The sequence below is a fragment of the Panthera tigris genome, chromosome A2, assembly GCF_018350195.1.
Source record: "Panthera tigris isolate Pti1 chromosome A2, P.tigris_Pti1_mat1.1, whole genome shotgun sequence".
NCBI classification, from domain to species: domain Eukaryota; kingdom Metazoa; phylum Chordata; class Mammalia; order Carnivora; family Felidae; genus Panthera; species Panthera tigris.
Window position 1 is genome coordinate 73,039,140 of NC_056661.1, and position 16,011 is coordinate 73,055,150.

The 16,011-nt window shown below is 39.0% G+C and overlaps 1 protein-coding gene and 1 pseudogene across 7 annotated transcripts in view; both read right to left on the bottom strand.

The window, feature by feature from the left end:
- Nucleotides 1-16,011, bottom strand: part of SUGCT (succinyl-CoA:glutarate-CoA transferase) — a 746,174-nt gene that overhangs the window by 491,157 nt on the left and 239,006 nt on the right. The gene's annotated exons all lie outside the window — the stretch shown is intronic.
- Nucleotides 13,907-14,974, bottom strand: LOC102964771 (annotated as a pseudogene).

The following is a 16,011-nucleotide window of genomic DNA, read 5'->3' on the forward strand; positions in this document are numbered from 1 at the left end:
AAATAAATAAACGTTAAAAAAAAATTAAAAAAAAAAAGTCTTACTAGTGCTCACAAATATCTCTTCCTTACAAAAAGAAATTATCTTGACACATATTAAAACAATAACAAGAGGTGGGGCGCCTGGGTGGCTCAGTCGGTCAAGCGTCCGACTTCGGCTCAGGTCATGATCTCACGGTTCGTGAGTTCAAGCCCCGTGTCGGGCTCTGTGCTGACAGCTCAGAGCCTGGAGCCTGCTTCAGCTTCTGTGCCTCCCTGTCTCTCTGCCCCTCCCCTGCTCATGCTCTGTCTCTCTCTGTCTCAAAAATAAATAAACATTTAAAAAAAACAATAACAAGAGGGAAAGTCTGACGATGACAGGGCAGCATAGTTTTTCTCTGGATAAAGGAACATGTCAAACATATTTCTTAAGTTCTTAATTGGTAAAAACATGAATACTGAGAACCATGGAGGCCTTTTTCTAGAAGAAAAAAGATCCCTTATAACTAAATCATTATGAATTATCCACACTCAAAATAATAGGAGATCCTGCTTTTATTTTACTTCAGAGCATAATGTGAAAATATAAAATGTGAAGTTCTACAAGAACATCTGCTAATTTTTAAAATGTTCACATGTTCTGACTTGTGCTTTTCCAGTGATTTGTATTTAAATTCATTTCAATTCCAAAACCAAAATTCTCTCATTATACGTTAAGCCTGTTATAATCACCCTAAGGAAAATAAAATGTAACCTATTACCAACATGCCCACTAGCCTGCTTCATTAAATGCCTATAATTACAGACTATTTGTCAGTAGTGCGTAAGGGGGATTCAAACAAATATATTCCAGGTGTAAACCCTCTTACTCAACAGACTTAACCGGATTCATTTTTTTCAGTCTGAACATCGGGATCATTCTGATTGGATTTCTGCTTCATTATTCTACTTTCAATCAAAGAGTGTGTGCGGGCATGTACAAACAAAACTCAGCAATGCAATAACTCAGCAATACAATAAGGTGAGCCCGAGCCCCTCTCCCCCTCACAGTTGCAAAGAGGATGCTTCTCTCTGTACTTGCAACCAATTCCAACTCATCCCCTCATAGGCTGTGTTTCTCTGGGCAAGTAAAAAACTCTTTAAGCCTCATATCGTTCTCTGTGAAATGGGGATAATAATATCTATCTTAGGAAGGTTTAGGGGAGCATAAATGAGAATGCACAAAGACGTAAAGTACTTAGCACAGCACCAGGACACATTAACATGATCTCCTTACACGGCACCTACTGAGTGCCAGGCTGTGTTCTGGGGACTTTCTGTGTATTAATTCCTTTAAATCTTTAATAGCCCCACGGGGTAGGTACTATTATCATCCTCCTTTAATAGATGAGAAGCCAAATGTAAATCACAGTTCTGATTATTTCACAGGGCAACAGGACCAGATAAATGGTATTAATGCTCACCACTCCTAAAGGTTCAGCAAGAAAAGTAAATCTTAATGCCCCTAATGCCTAATCCTAAGGCATCCATTGCACGGAACAAATTAACTTCTCTCCTATCAAACTAGAAAGTACCATCCACAGGAGAGTTGTGAATAGCCGCTCAACTAGTTTTCTGCTTTCTGTTGTTCAGCTGAAGAACTCCAAAAAACAAAAACAAAAAACAAAAAAAAGTACATATGCTCTCAGTTCTATCCAATTATTCTCTGCCTTTGCCTCAGCATTACCAATAGCCATGGTCCTATTTGCCCAAGTTATGGAGCTCCGATTTCTGTGGTAAAGAAATCAGACCAAGGGCACCTGGGTGGCTCAGTTGGTTAAGTATCTGACTTCAGCTCAGATTATGATCTCACAGTCATGGGTTCAAGCCCAACGTCGGGCTCTGTGCTGACAGCTTAGAGCCTGAAGCCTGCTTCAGATTCTGTGTCTCCCTTTCTCTCTGTCCCTCCCCACTCATGCTCTGTCTCCCTCTCTCTCAAAAATAAATAAATATTTGAAAAAGCAGACCACAGAGGTAAGTCAGCACCATTCATTTTGGGGGGATGTGGTATAAAAATTTATACTTGGATATGTGCTGGGATAATGCACTGAGATATTAACTAGCTTTTTGGTTTTAGTGCCATTGAATGATGTCAAAGGGTGAAATGACATTGAGTAGTTTCTATTTTCTATTTTGCCTACTTAGTTTCCACCCCTACTTTCTAAGAACGGATGGCCAGGCCTTCTGCACTCCCTTGCCACAGTGTAGGCTGCAGGGATGAGGCGAAGTAGCCTTAAGAGAACTTCTTTTCCTTGCTATAGTTTTCCAAAAGCTTTGTTCTAGGGAAACAAACAAACAAAAGCTAATGTACTTTAGCATTAGCTAAATGTGAGAGTGTGAGATTGTGAGATAAAGGTGGGGACAGGGGTGGCACAAGCAGCAAGACTGTCCCAGGCTTAATGAAGGGCTGGAAGTCTGTGGGACCTTCAGCAAAGGTATCTGCAGCTTCTCCCTTACAGAATTCCAGGAAAGAGGCTGGGTCTCCATAGGAAACAATAGCAAAGTGGCCACGAAAGACTCCATTCAGAGCACCTGAGCCCAGTGGGTCCCCACATGCTGGGTGACACAGTCGCCACAACACCATCTGACCCCAAAGGATTGGCTGGGGAAATAAAAGTAGGTACATTAGGGGGTCCAACTAAGGGGCTTTAGAAAGGGAGGGAAGACTTTTGTTCTTATAGTTGTTGTCAAAACAAGTGACAGTCACAGATGCCAAAAACATCCTACAGTGACATGTTCTACGCCACAAAACCTGTCCCACCCAAAATGCCAGGACACTCTGTTAAGAGACACTGGCAGGCCATGGGTATCAAAGTGGAAACTAATTGGGACGAAAAGACCAAGGATCACCCTTGAATGCTCTGTTCTGTGCAACACGCTCAGGAACTGGACCCTGTAATTTTGTGAGTGAGAGAGGGAGTGCCTTTATGACTGAGACTCAATTCAAGCTAGTGGGATGGGAGTTCAGAGCTGGATGTAGATTTATTTAAAAGAAAGAAAGAATGTAGCATTTCTTATTACTGGAGCTTACTGAAAAGACTGATATGCCCCATAGCTATTTCATTTTTAAGAGCACAGTGTTTAGGGCCTTTCTGAAAAGCATGAGCACCTCTCGAGTGCTCTTCTGAACACTCCTTTGTACCATCTTCTGTACTATTCTGAAAATGGCCTTCCACACTGCATCTATGTCTTAGAACAATGAAGAAAGAACCAATCCAGGTTCCTGTCCCAAAGAGAACACCCCATATTTCTTTACTCTGAATTTCTTATGAAAATGGCAACAGTGATTGTATTTTTAAAGTTTTATTTTAAGCCATTTTATTTATAATCAATAAAATCTGGTTAAGCATCTGCATATGCATCCATCCCACCTAACAATTGTTCCATGTCACAAGAAGATTGGCAAGGAAGGACTCGGGCAGTGCTTTATAAAGTGACACAAATTATTAGTTTCGTGAGAAATGTCCACACGTCACTTTAAAAGCTGTAAACAGCCATGTGCGTTAAAAAAAATAAGATTAGAAAGAGACATGAATGATTTTCGACTTTTGTAGAAAAATTAATTTGATCGAAGGAATAAAACACTAGATGTAGCATCTAAAAACGTACCATAGGGTGGGGCACCTGGGTGGCTCAGTCGGTTAAGCGTCCATCTTCGGCTCAGGTCATGATCTTGCGGTTAGTGAGTTCGAGCCCCTTGTTGGGCTCTGTGCTGACAGCTCAGAGCCTGGTGCCTGCTTCACATTCTGTGTCTGCCTCTCTCTTTGCCCCTCCCACCCCTAGCACTCTGTCTGTCTGTCTGTCTCTCTCTCTCTCTCTTGCTCTAAAACTAAATAAACATGAAAAAAATAATAAAATAAAATAAATAAAAAGTACTATATGGTGTAATTCTTCATACTTTTACTAAAAGGAAAGAGGGGGAAACACAGCCGCTTTTTTATATGGGAGAAGATTGCACAAAGTCAGATTTCTTGCCCAAGGACAGTGATCAGTGGACATAGGATCCAAATACTGCACAGAGATTAAAACACTAGTTAGATCCCATTCTCTTACAAGCACTGTATCTTTTTTTTTTAACATTTATTCATTTTTGAGGGACAGACAGACACAGAACATGAGCAGGGGAAGGGCGGAGAGAGAGGGAGACACAGAATCCGAAGCAGGCTCCAGACTCTGAGCTGTCAGCACAGAGCCCGCCGTGGGGCTCGAACTCATGAACTGTGAGATCATGACCTGAGCCAAAGTCAGACGCTCAACCGACTGAGCCACCCAGGTGCCCTGACGAGCACTGTATCTATTTAAAAAGACATCACTCATTGAATACTTAGTACATACAAAGCAGTATGCTTCAAATATTCATCTCACTTAAGTTTTACTAAGAGGTAGATACAATTTTCCCCACTTTACAGCTGAAGAAACTGAGGGCAGTGGCATTAAGTAGCTTACAGAAGGTCACCCAGCAAGTAAGTACTGACTGAAATCCAGCCAGGACTGTTGGACTCCAAGGCCATGCTCCCAGCTATGAGTCCTCCTCCTTTCTTTACCCCTCACAGGGGTACCCCTCACATGACCCCTCAGGTCATGATCTCGAGGTTTGTGGGTTCAAGCACCATATCAGGTTCTGTGCTGACAGCTCAGAGCCTGGAGCCTGTTTCAGATTCTGTGTCTCCCTCTCTCTCTCCCCCTCCCCTGCTCGCGCTCTGTTTCTCTCTGTCTCTCTCTGTCTCAAGAATAAATAAACAAAAAAATTTTTTTTAATGTTATGATCATTGAAAAGAGCCCTCCCTGGTTTTATCTTCCATAGTTCCCAATCCCTTCCTCTATCAGTAACACTAATCACACCACATTTTAATTACTTGTTTCATATGCCAGACACAAGACCCTTGAGGACAGGAAAGGTTTCTAGCATCATTTACCATACTCTCAACACCTAAACTCCACGCCTGGCACATAGTAGGCTGTCAATAAACATCTGATGAATGAAAAATTGAAGAAGCCAGGGCAGTCTTATGAGCTAAAGGAAGCATGGCGTAGTGGTAACACCAGGGTCAGTAAGCCTTCATTGTCCACTGCTGGATAATCATTGACTTATAGAGAACCAGTGGTCCAAGGAGACAAAACAAGAGCAGAGATGAACAACTGTAACTCCACCTACCTACAACGACTTTGAAAACTCTTCACAAGAGAACTAATGGCTAACCCCCAACGTAGGCATGAAACTCTCATACCTGGTTTTCTCTGTGTTTCCTCCATCACACTTACTTCTATCCTTAAATTGCATACATTCATCTTTGTATCCCCAGCATCCCATAAAGCACCTACACATTCAGTCTTTCTTTATCTTCTACCCAGTGCTCTTAGCATTGACCTACAGTTACGATTTCTTTATGCCTCTTTTCAATAATGACTGGCCCTTACCTGTAGTATTTCTCCACAATCAAGCCTCAACCCATATTCCAAATCTATTACTCACTGTCCATCCCTTGACCCATTTTAGTGTCATCTAAAGAGAACTACCTGCTGATGTTCTGACAATGTTCCTTTGATCATGCAGCTCATTTTGCACCAAACGCCCTTCATTTTCATGCTTGAGCCCAGCTCAATTATCATTCCCTCCAGGAAGCCTTCACAAACTTATTCCCAATGGACGTTAATTCTTTCTTCATCTCAATTCCCATATTTTATCTAGATTTTTCTTTCAGCATATATAATTTTAGTCTATAAATTCATATATGGCTTTACATTACCTACTAGATGAAAAGTTCCCCGAAGGCAAATGCCACATATCAGTCACTTCTGTATCTTTTACATCAAGTAGCACAGAGTCTTCCATGCAGTGGTGCTTTATAAGTTGAGTAAATAAATGAACGAACAAGAAGTTAAGTGCATCTTTGTCCTGTTATTCTTATGTCTTGAACCTGGCTTAATAGAAGGGGCATTAAACATAAATCATAAATCCTACTTCCATTTTTCTCAGAAGTAGCTATGAATCAGGCAAGTTACTTAACCTGCATGGATTCTAGTTTCCTTGTCTGACAAAGGAGTGAACAAGGGTTGATCTCTCAAGCCAATATTAATGTGTCAATATGTTATATAGTATAAAATATGTGAAAAATTCCAACCAGAGGAAATAGGATTCTCCTTACCCTGTGCCTAGTAACTCTCAGTGTTTCTTCAGAGCTCAACTCATCATCACTTCCAGAGAAATTTCCCTGATGACCATGATTACATCAAACCCCTCCACACAATGCTCTCACAGCACTATAAATCTCCACTTTGCATGACTTACGATACTTAGGATTTTTATTCATTTCTGTATTACTTAATTAAAGTCTACCCCTATTTAGCTCCCCTACATTTAATAAAATGAATATGAAAAATTAAAATGAGTGTAATCTGTCTTAGAATATGAGATCTTACAAACAGAAGTATATTTCTCAGTAGTTTTCTTTGTAATGTATATAATCACGTATGTTTCAGCATTTAAATGCTTTCCAAAGATGATGGAGAAAAGCTAGGTGATCACAATTTCAAAGAGTTAACATAGTTTTCAAAACATCTAATTTGACATTTCATCAAAGACTATATATTCAAATAATATGGTCTCAGACATTTCTAAGCACGAAATCTAAATGAAATTCTCTTTTGTTTTATTTCAACTCTTTGCTATTTTAATTTGTATTTTTTCTCTATTTAAAAGAAATTTGTTGAGGCACCTATGTGGCTCAGTCAGTTGAGTGTCTGACTCTTGATTTGGGCTCAGATCATGACCCCAGGGTCATGGGATTGACCCCTGCATCAGGCTCCACACTGAGCATGGAGCCTGCTTAAGATTCTCTTTCTTTCCTTCTGCCCCTGTCCCCTGTTCTCTCTCTCTCTAAAATAAAAATAATAATAATGATTTAGAAAAAGAAATTTATCTATAAAACAACTCATCACATGTGTTTTCTTGGGTCATTAGTTAGGTAAAAATACCAATTTAGAGATTCTATTTATGATATAGAAAGTAAGCCCCTTATTATGAGCAAGGAAAAAAACAAAAATATTTCTTTATATCCATAACTTAATATTTGATTTTTAAATCAACAAATAACAATTAAACAGATTTAATTAGTTAAATGAAATATCAATGAAATCTTTTATAAATGCAAATCTTTCATGTGAATACTAAGGAAAGACTATCATTTGTAGTCTAACCTAGCTGTAGTACAGCTAACCAAAGCAGTAGGAAATAAAATTGAAAATGCTTAACTTGATATAAACATTTGAAACATATTGGTTTCTTTATCTCATGAATATATCTAAATTAACACAAATATATTAGATTTAATAAGGTGTAACCCTTTGTTCCTTGCTAAGTCCATGTAAACCATTATAGTTAGCACTGTAATTACGAGTTAAAGGTATGATCTTAGACACAAAGCCAAGGTTTTATATCGTCTTTCACATGCTCCTTTCTGTACATTTGAGGAGTATTCTTTACCATAAAAAGGAGAGATTGACTGAAACTAGTAACCCATGACCTCTTCCTATCCAGTAATGTGGAGTGGATGTTCCAAATCCTTGGGAGTGTTGTTCTCTCAAGGGACAACATGAGACGAGCTAAGCTCACTTCCTTCTACCTTAAAATAGCTCTTTACATTTTTAACCATAAATATATGAAGAGTATAAATGTGTGAAGAGTAAACCTACAAGCAATAAAATTCTATTCCTCATAATTCTGAGAGCCACTAGATTATGCAAGATCCTGAAAAACTATCTCTAGAAAAGAAACATGCCCATAAGACTCTTAAAACAGGATACTCAGGGACACATGAAAATAAATATACTAAAATAGCATTGCTTATATTTTCAAATATATTAGGCATTTTTTGAAAAATAATAACAGTGCTATTAATTCAGTATCCATGTCTTAATTACCAGGTCCAAGAAATGTCTAGGGTTTTACAGACAGATGCCCCTCCCTTGATGGTAGGAACTACATTACTCTGGTTCTGTGTAATCAGCAGAACTTGCATGATGTGTTGGATGAATAAGTTAAGTTCATCAACCTCTTCTAAAATAACTGTCCAAAGAAAGAAATATAAAATAAATATAAGCACAAATGACTGACATGAAAAAAAAAGACCACTTATTGTCTTGTTCCTTAACCAAATTTTTCCAGATGTTACATAGTTATCTGTTCTGACAGAATTTTTGTGTGCCCATTTGTGATTTTTTTTTTAATGATTAGGATATTTGGCACAGTGGGGGAGACAAGGGAGATAACATATTTTGGACTTTCCAATATAATCATTAATGTATCAGGTTTCATTACATCCACACTGGCACAACACCACTGGGTCTAGGGTGGTTCCTGTAAAATGGAAATAACCTCATCACACTGATTTAGAAATTACTGAATTTCATATTTTTTTCTGAAAAAGCAATCAACAGATTTAGGAGTTTCTTGTGGGGAAGGGGTTGTTTATTTTGTTTGTTTTTTTTTAAGTTTATTTATTTACTTTGAGAAAGAGAGAGAGAGAGCTGGGGAGGGTCACAGAGAGGGAGAGAGAGAATCCCAAGCAGGTTCCACACCACCAGTGCAGAGCCCGATGTGGGTCTTTGAACTCAAAAACTGTGAGATCAAAACCTGAGCCAAAATCTAGATAGAGTCAGATGCTCAACTGACTGAGCCACTCAGATGCCCTGTTTATTTTGTTTTGTACAAGAGCAAAACTGGTAATGCTTTGTGGACAGTTTTTTAAAGGAATTGGAGTTTAAAAGAATTTAAATTGTGAAGGTGACACATTCACATTTTAATATTTTATCCATGTGAACAAAAGAAACAGTACTATAAGACTGGGACAAACAAACCTAAATAATGCAACTGCCTTATAATATTCCTGCACAAAGGTAACTAAAAACACAATTTACATATTATTAAAAGTTTTTCATTATGATTACTATTACTAGTACTACTATTTCTATTATTTATATATTATATATCCAGCCGCATTCAGGGTCATACAGACTTGCAGCATAATTCTGTGATAAGAATCGAGCTGACTCTTAAAGAATCAAATAATTTGAATTTAAAAAGATAAAACAAAGTGAATTCTTTCATTTTTCTCAACACATTCCACCACACATTCTTTAAAACCAAAATTCCCATTTTATAGACATTTACTTTTTATTTTAAAGTAAATAATTCTGCACCATTTCAGAAAGTCAGTACAAAGAAGAAACTGAATCACAAAACCTCTATCCCAAAACCTAACAAAATAAATACAAAAAGGAAAAAGAATCAAAATGTGCAAGCAGCAAGCAGAAGAAGACAGCAGTAACACCCCAAATTTTGTTAAGTGTCATCATAGACAACAGACTGAAGATTTATGATATCAACATTTAGCTCCTTTCATTATTGTCCAGAAGCATTATGGAGATGAGGGAAACTGAATCCAGAAAATTGTGAAAATTCTTATTGATATTCCTCGATTAGGAATGAAGTAGAATCTAGAGGATGAAATGCGACTCAAAGAAAAGGCCAATAGGAATCGAGGGAAACAAAAAAAGACCAGTAATGCCACTCCAAAGTACAGAATCTTGCCCTTTCAGAGGTAAACCATAAACACAGCAAGAAGTGTCTCAAAAGACTTGCCATTTGGCTATTCCCTGTTTAGGAGGCAGCCTGCACACTCATCATCACCTCAAAAAACAAACAAGGACTTACAAAAATGAAAGAAAAAGAAATTAATACTAAAACTATAGTAAAGTCATAAGGCAAAACTATTGTTAAGTCCTCTCCCTTCCATCCTATAAAAACACTTCACCCAAAAGCCACATGTTGGAGTGACATCAGCAAATATGGAAGGCTAAAGAAACCCCAAAATTCTCTCCTCCACATAACAATAATATCATTGGTGAAAATAGTCAATAAAACTTTTTCAGAACTTTGAAAATTAACGAAAGGCTTGTGGCAATCCAGAGAGCATTTATTTGGAAAAACAGCTGAGTCACAGTAAGAACAGTGAGCTTCATGACATTTTAACTTAACCTGTTCCCATCCCCCAATTCCAGCTACCCAGTAGCCTTGAAAATCAGTAGTCTGCAATCACAGTGAAAACCAGCTGTCTAGCAGCCACTAGCGGATACAGAATGGGGTTGGAACTTTCAAGGCCTCATTAACAGAAAATTGTCAGTATTTGACCTATCTGGAAGACCCATTTGGAAGGCTTCTTTTTTTAATTTTTTTTTTTTATTTTAATTCCTGTATAGTTAACATACATTGTTATATTAGTTTTAGGTGTACAATATAGTGGCCTGAAAATATCCAAGGTATGATCTCAATCTTTTTGTACTTGTTGAGGGCTGACTTGTGTCCCAGTATGTGATCTATTCTAGAGAATGTTCTGTGTGCACTCGAGAAGAATGTGTACTATGTTGCTTTAGGATGAAATATTCTGAATATATCTGTTTAGTCCATCTTATCCAATGTGCTATTCAGAGCCATTGTTGATTTTCTGTTTAGATGATCTGTCCACTGTTGTAAGTGAGGTATTGAAGTCCCCTATTATTATGGTATTATTACCAATGAGTTTATGTTTGTGATTGATTTATATATTTGGGTGTCTCACGTTGGGGCATAAATATTTACAATTGTTAGATCTCCTTAGTGGATAGACCCTTTAATTATGATGTAATGCCCTTCTTTATCTGTTACAATCTTTATTTTAAAATCTAGTTTGTCTGATATAAGTATGGCTATTCCAGCTTTCTTTTGACAAACATTAACATGATAGATGGTTTTCCATCCCCTTACTTTCAATCTGCAGGTGTCTTTAGGTCTAAAACGGGTCTCTTATAATCAGCATATAGATGGGACTTGGTTTCTTATATATTCTGATACCGTATATCTTTTGATTGGAGCATTTAGAGCATTTAACGTTTGACATTTACAGTGAGTACTGAGAGAGATGAACTTGGTGCCATTGTGGTGCCTGTAGAATTGGGTGTTTCTGGTGATGTTCTCTGGTACTTTCTAGTCTTTGTTGCTTTTGGTCTTTTTTGTTTTGTTTCATCTTTTCTCCAAAGAGTCCCCCTTAAAATTTCTTCCAGGGCAGGTTTAGTGGTCACAAACTCACTTGGTTTTTGTTTGCCTGGGAAATTCTTTATCTCTCCTTCTATTTTGAATGACAGCCTTGCTGGATAAAGAATTCTTGGCTGTATATTTTTCCAATTCAGAACGTTGCATCTATCCTGACACTCCTTTCTGTCATGCCTAATTTCTGTAGATAGGTCTGCTGTGAACCTGATCTGTCTTCCCTTATACTTAAGGACTTGTTTTCCCTTGTTGCTTTCATAATTCTTTCCTTGTCTGTCTTGGAGAACTGAAACTATGAAGCCCTCTATGGTCAGTACACTAAGCAGATGGAAGGACTTGCGCTGGTCTTCCAGGGTATGTGCTTGGAGGGTGCAGTTGGGCAGGACTTGGTGTAATGGCTCCCTTCTCCACTAGGTGGCGCTGCTTACATTACTTGGGTGGATCAGTGTGACACACAAGCATGTGTGCAGGAGAGGTGGAAATGGCTTCACCCAGCTCCCTAGTCTTGGGCACAGGAACTTTGCTCTCTCACCCACCAGCGATCAAGCCCCTCCTTTGTCTCAGGCCTCTGTCCACTCCCCGCTTCTACTCTGTCCATGTCCAAGCCATCTGCTTACCAGGCAGCACCTCCCTCCAGAGTTTTATATCAGATGGGGTTGTATTTCAAAATCACACACTTCAGAGACCCCTGCAGCATGGACTCAGGCCAACTCTCTGGGGGAGGGTCTTGCTGAGCAGTGGCCAGGTGCCGGCTTGTCCCAGAAAATGTTTGTGCAATAGTGCAGCAACAGAGCTTCAGAGATTATAAAAAATCATAACACCCAGCTGGCACAGGTTTCACCATACTCTGGCATCTTTTTCCCAATACCAGCAAACACGGCTGCTCTCCAGAGTCTGTTGGGACTTTTGCCTGTGGGGAGGCTATATGCCCTCTACCAAATGCTCTCCAAGCAGGGGAACTGCTTCTTCCTGTGTGGCACACGAACCTCTCAGACTCTGCTGCCTGTTCCTGGTGACTCGCCCTACTTCCTCCCCAGAGCACAGCCAGCCACTGAGCTCCGGAACTTCAGACTGCACTCCACTGTTTATGGAATCCTGGTGATACTGAAACCCTCTCCTTTCTTCCCATCAGTGATTTTGGGGAACAGATTTCTTGTTCAGTCCCCTGTGAGTGTTTTCACTCTCTCCCTCTCTTTCTCTCCAACTACTTCTGGGGGAGTGTTTTTCCTGCACTCTCCCAGTGTGCTGCACTCTCCCCCTTTCTCTGTCCTCTCTCTACAAAAACAGCTACCCTCCGGCTTTTCTCTCCCCCCTTCACCTCTCCGCAAGGCAAGGTGTACCTGACAAGCTCGGAGGCTCAAGTTATGCAAATTGTGTTAATCCTCAGATCAATTTCCTAGGTGTGCAAAAATGGTTTGGGGCTGATCTGGCTGTGTTTCAGGAATGGGACAAACTGAGGGTCTCCACTCTGCTCTGCCATTTAACATCTTCTCTCAGGTGTACAATATAGCGATTTAACAATTCTACACATTACTTAGTGTTCATCATGATAAGTATACTCTTTATGGAAGGCTTCTTTTTATCTGACCTAACTCAGAGTTCCCTCAATGCCAATAGCCTTGTCTTGAGGGCATTTGTTAATTGTTTAACATCACTGCTGACTGAGGCAGTGCTGGGGCAAACAAAAGACTAAGCAAAAAGCTTATCAAGGGAAATCTGGGGAGTGAAATGTCAATAAGGAGCTTTGAAAAGCACCAAAATATTCCTGGAAATCTAAAAGGTCCATCACATGTGTGGGGTTGTTTGCATCTCCAGAGCTGTGCACGTGCTCAGAAAAGGAGCTGAGAAGACCCTAGTTCTCAGCTGTGACTGACCTTGAAGCTATGTGCAAGCAGGAAGTAAAAGTAAAGCAGAGTTGTCAACTGCCTTTCTGAGTGTGAAAGACATACACAACACATACAGACAGCCCCTCAGCAGAAACTTGGAGACTTACTGGTTCCACAAACTTACACAAATCTCTGTCCAATCATTAATTGATCACCAAGCTAACAGAGAAGAGACTTCAGTGATCACACACAAGTACAGACTTTACAGACTGAGTTCAGAAAAATCATTAGGCAAACAGCAACAACAAACCCTGAAGGGGGAGAAGAATCTGATTTCCAGAGTTGCCACATAATAGTATTTTATTATAGCACTCATACTATTCTTTATTTATATTTTAATATAAAAATTTGAAGTACAGTGAAAAGTTGAAGAAATTCTTTAATACACATATATCCACTACCTAGATTCTATAATTAACGATGTACCGTACTTTTTTTTATCACCTCTCTATCCATCAATACATCTTTTTTTCTCTTCATTTTTTAACAGAGCACTTCAAAGTAAGTTGCAGATACTCAGTATACTTTAGCCCCCAAATACTTTAGCATTACTTAGAGTTTAGTATTTTTCTTAGTTTTTCCTCTCTTAGGTAAAACTTATATACAATGAAATGCACCAAATTTAAGTATACAGAAATCTCTGCAATCTAAACCTCTCTCAAGATACAGAATATGACTTATCACAAAATAAAAAAGTTTCCCATACCCATCTCAGTATATCCCTCACCCTTTTCCAGCCCCCACCCAGAAGCAATCACTGTTCTGAAATTTCTACCCAGATTATCTTCACTTTTTCCAGACCCAATCATATAAATGGACTCATTCAATATGTACTCCTTTATGTAAGACTCCTTTTACTCAATACAATGATTTTTAGAACCCCCATGCTATTTTTAAAAATATATTTAATGTGAATTTACCTACTTCATGAAAATGACTATCAAGGTGAGACAGATGCCCACTATCATGAGAAAGGGATTAGATGGGATTCGAGAGGAAGACTGGCTTGTGGAACTATGATAATGTGCCACTTTTCTCATATGTGAATTCATCTTTCAGGGAACTAGCTGATGATTCCCCCTGTAAAGACAGATGGAATGTCAACTTTCTTTAGCACATCAAAGTTGTTGGATCCCATGCTAATGAGGTTATCAGAGTCAATATTGTCAACTATGTCTGCTTTGTATCCTGCTCTCTGTGAATTTAAAACCTTTACATCAGGGGCACCTGGGTGGCTCAGTTGGCTAAGCATACAACTCTTGGTTTCAGCTCAGGTCGTGATCTCAAGGATTCGTAAATAGAGCCCCACATCAGGCTCTGTGCTGACAAAGCAAAGACTGGTTGGGATTGTCTCTCTGCCCCTTCCCTGCTCATGATCTCTCTCTCTCAAAATAAATAAACACTAAAAAAAATAAATAAAACCTTTACATCAAAATTACAATCAAGTCTTCTAATTACCACAGTGAAAGTGCCAGATGAATTGTCTTTTAGTGGGGGAGGCACTATGGGTTCACAGTGTTCTCTGGTTTTGAATTAATCAAATACATTTGATTTGTATTTAGGAGCACCTGGGTGGCTCAGTCAGTTAAGCGTCCAATACTTGATTTCCACACAGGTCATGATCTCTTGGTTCATGAGTTCGAGTTTCAAGTCTGGCTCTGCACTGACAGCTCAGAGCCTGCTAGGGGTTCTCTGTCTAACCCCCCGCCCCTCCCCCACTCATGCACACATGCTCTCTCTCTCTCAAAAATAAATAAACATTAAAAAGAAAAATAAAGAAAAAAAAAACAAATCTTTAAACCTTCAGCTGGAAGTCTATAACCAAGTCTTACTGGACAGTCATCAAATGTCTGAGATGCATTTTCAAAATTATATGCTAAAATGTCTGCTTCTATAGGTAGCAGGTTTAAGAATGCAAAGAGGTGGATAGTCAAGAATGAATAGACTTGTGTGGCTGATAGCATGAGCATCCTTATGGAGAGTAGCATCTCATTGTAAGATCACCTGACTGGCCAAGTGGGCAAGGATAAAACCTCATCCCCTCTGCATGGTGTCCAGGCTGAAATCTGGACAGATGGGACCAAAACTCACCAATGTCTTAGGTAGAGTAGGGGTTGCATTTCATGAGAGCGGCATGAAAGCTGAAAGCAAGTACCTGGTCACCAGGCTTGGAACTGTGCTGATGTCAGCACTCTGAGCTTGACACACACCATCCCCAGGACTCAGCAAAAGTCAAACCCACCACATAATATTATTTTAAATGTGCAATTCCGATAATAAAAATATGAAATATGCAAAGAAACAAAATTTATGGACCTTAACAGGGAAAAAAAGTAGTCTACAGAAACTGTTCCTGAGGAAGGCCAGACATTGGACTTACTAGACAGACTTTATTAGTTTCCTACGGCTGCCATAACAAAGTATCATGATCTTGCTAGGTTTAAATAACATAAATTTATTCTCGCATAGTTCTGGAGCTCATAAGTCTGAAATTGAGGGGCTGGCATGGTTACATTCCCTCAAGAGGCTCTAGAGAATATTCCTTTCCTTGTTTCTACCACCTTCTATCACTGGCTCTCCTTGGCTTGAGACTGATCACTCCAATCTCTGCCTCCATCTTCACATTGCTTTCTCTTATTTTGTGTATCTCAAAGCCTCCTCTATCTCTAGTAAGGATGCATGTGATTACAATTAGAGCCCACCCAGAAAACCCAGGATAATCTCCACCTCTCAAGACCCTTAATTTAATCACATATTTTGCCATAAATTACTCTTTTGGCATGTAAGACAGGCTTTAAGGATTAGGACATGAATACATCATTGAAACCACCATTCAGCCTGCTACAAAAATTGTAAACGAGCTATTTAAAATTTCTTCAAAGAATTAAAAGAAACCATGTCTCGTGAACTAAAAGAAAGTATGAGAGCAATGACTCACCAAATAAAGAATATCAATAAAGAAATACAAATTATAAAAAGAACCAAATAGAGATTCTGGAATTGAAAAGTAAAATAATATAAATTA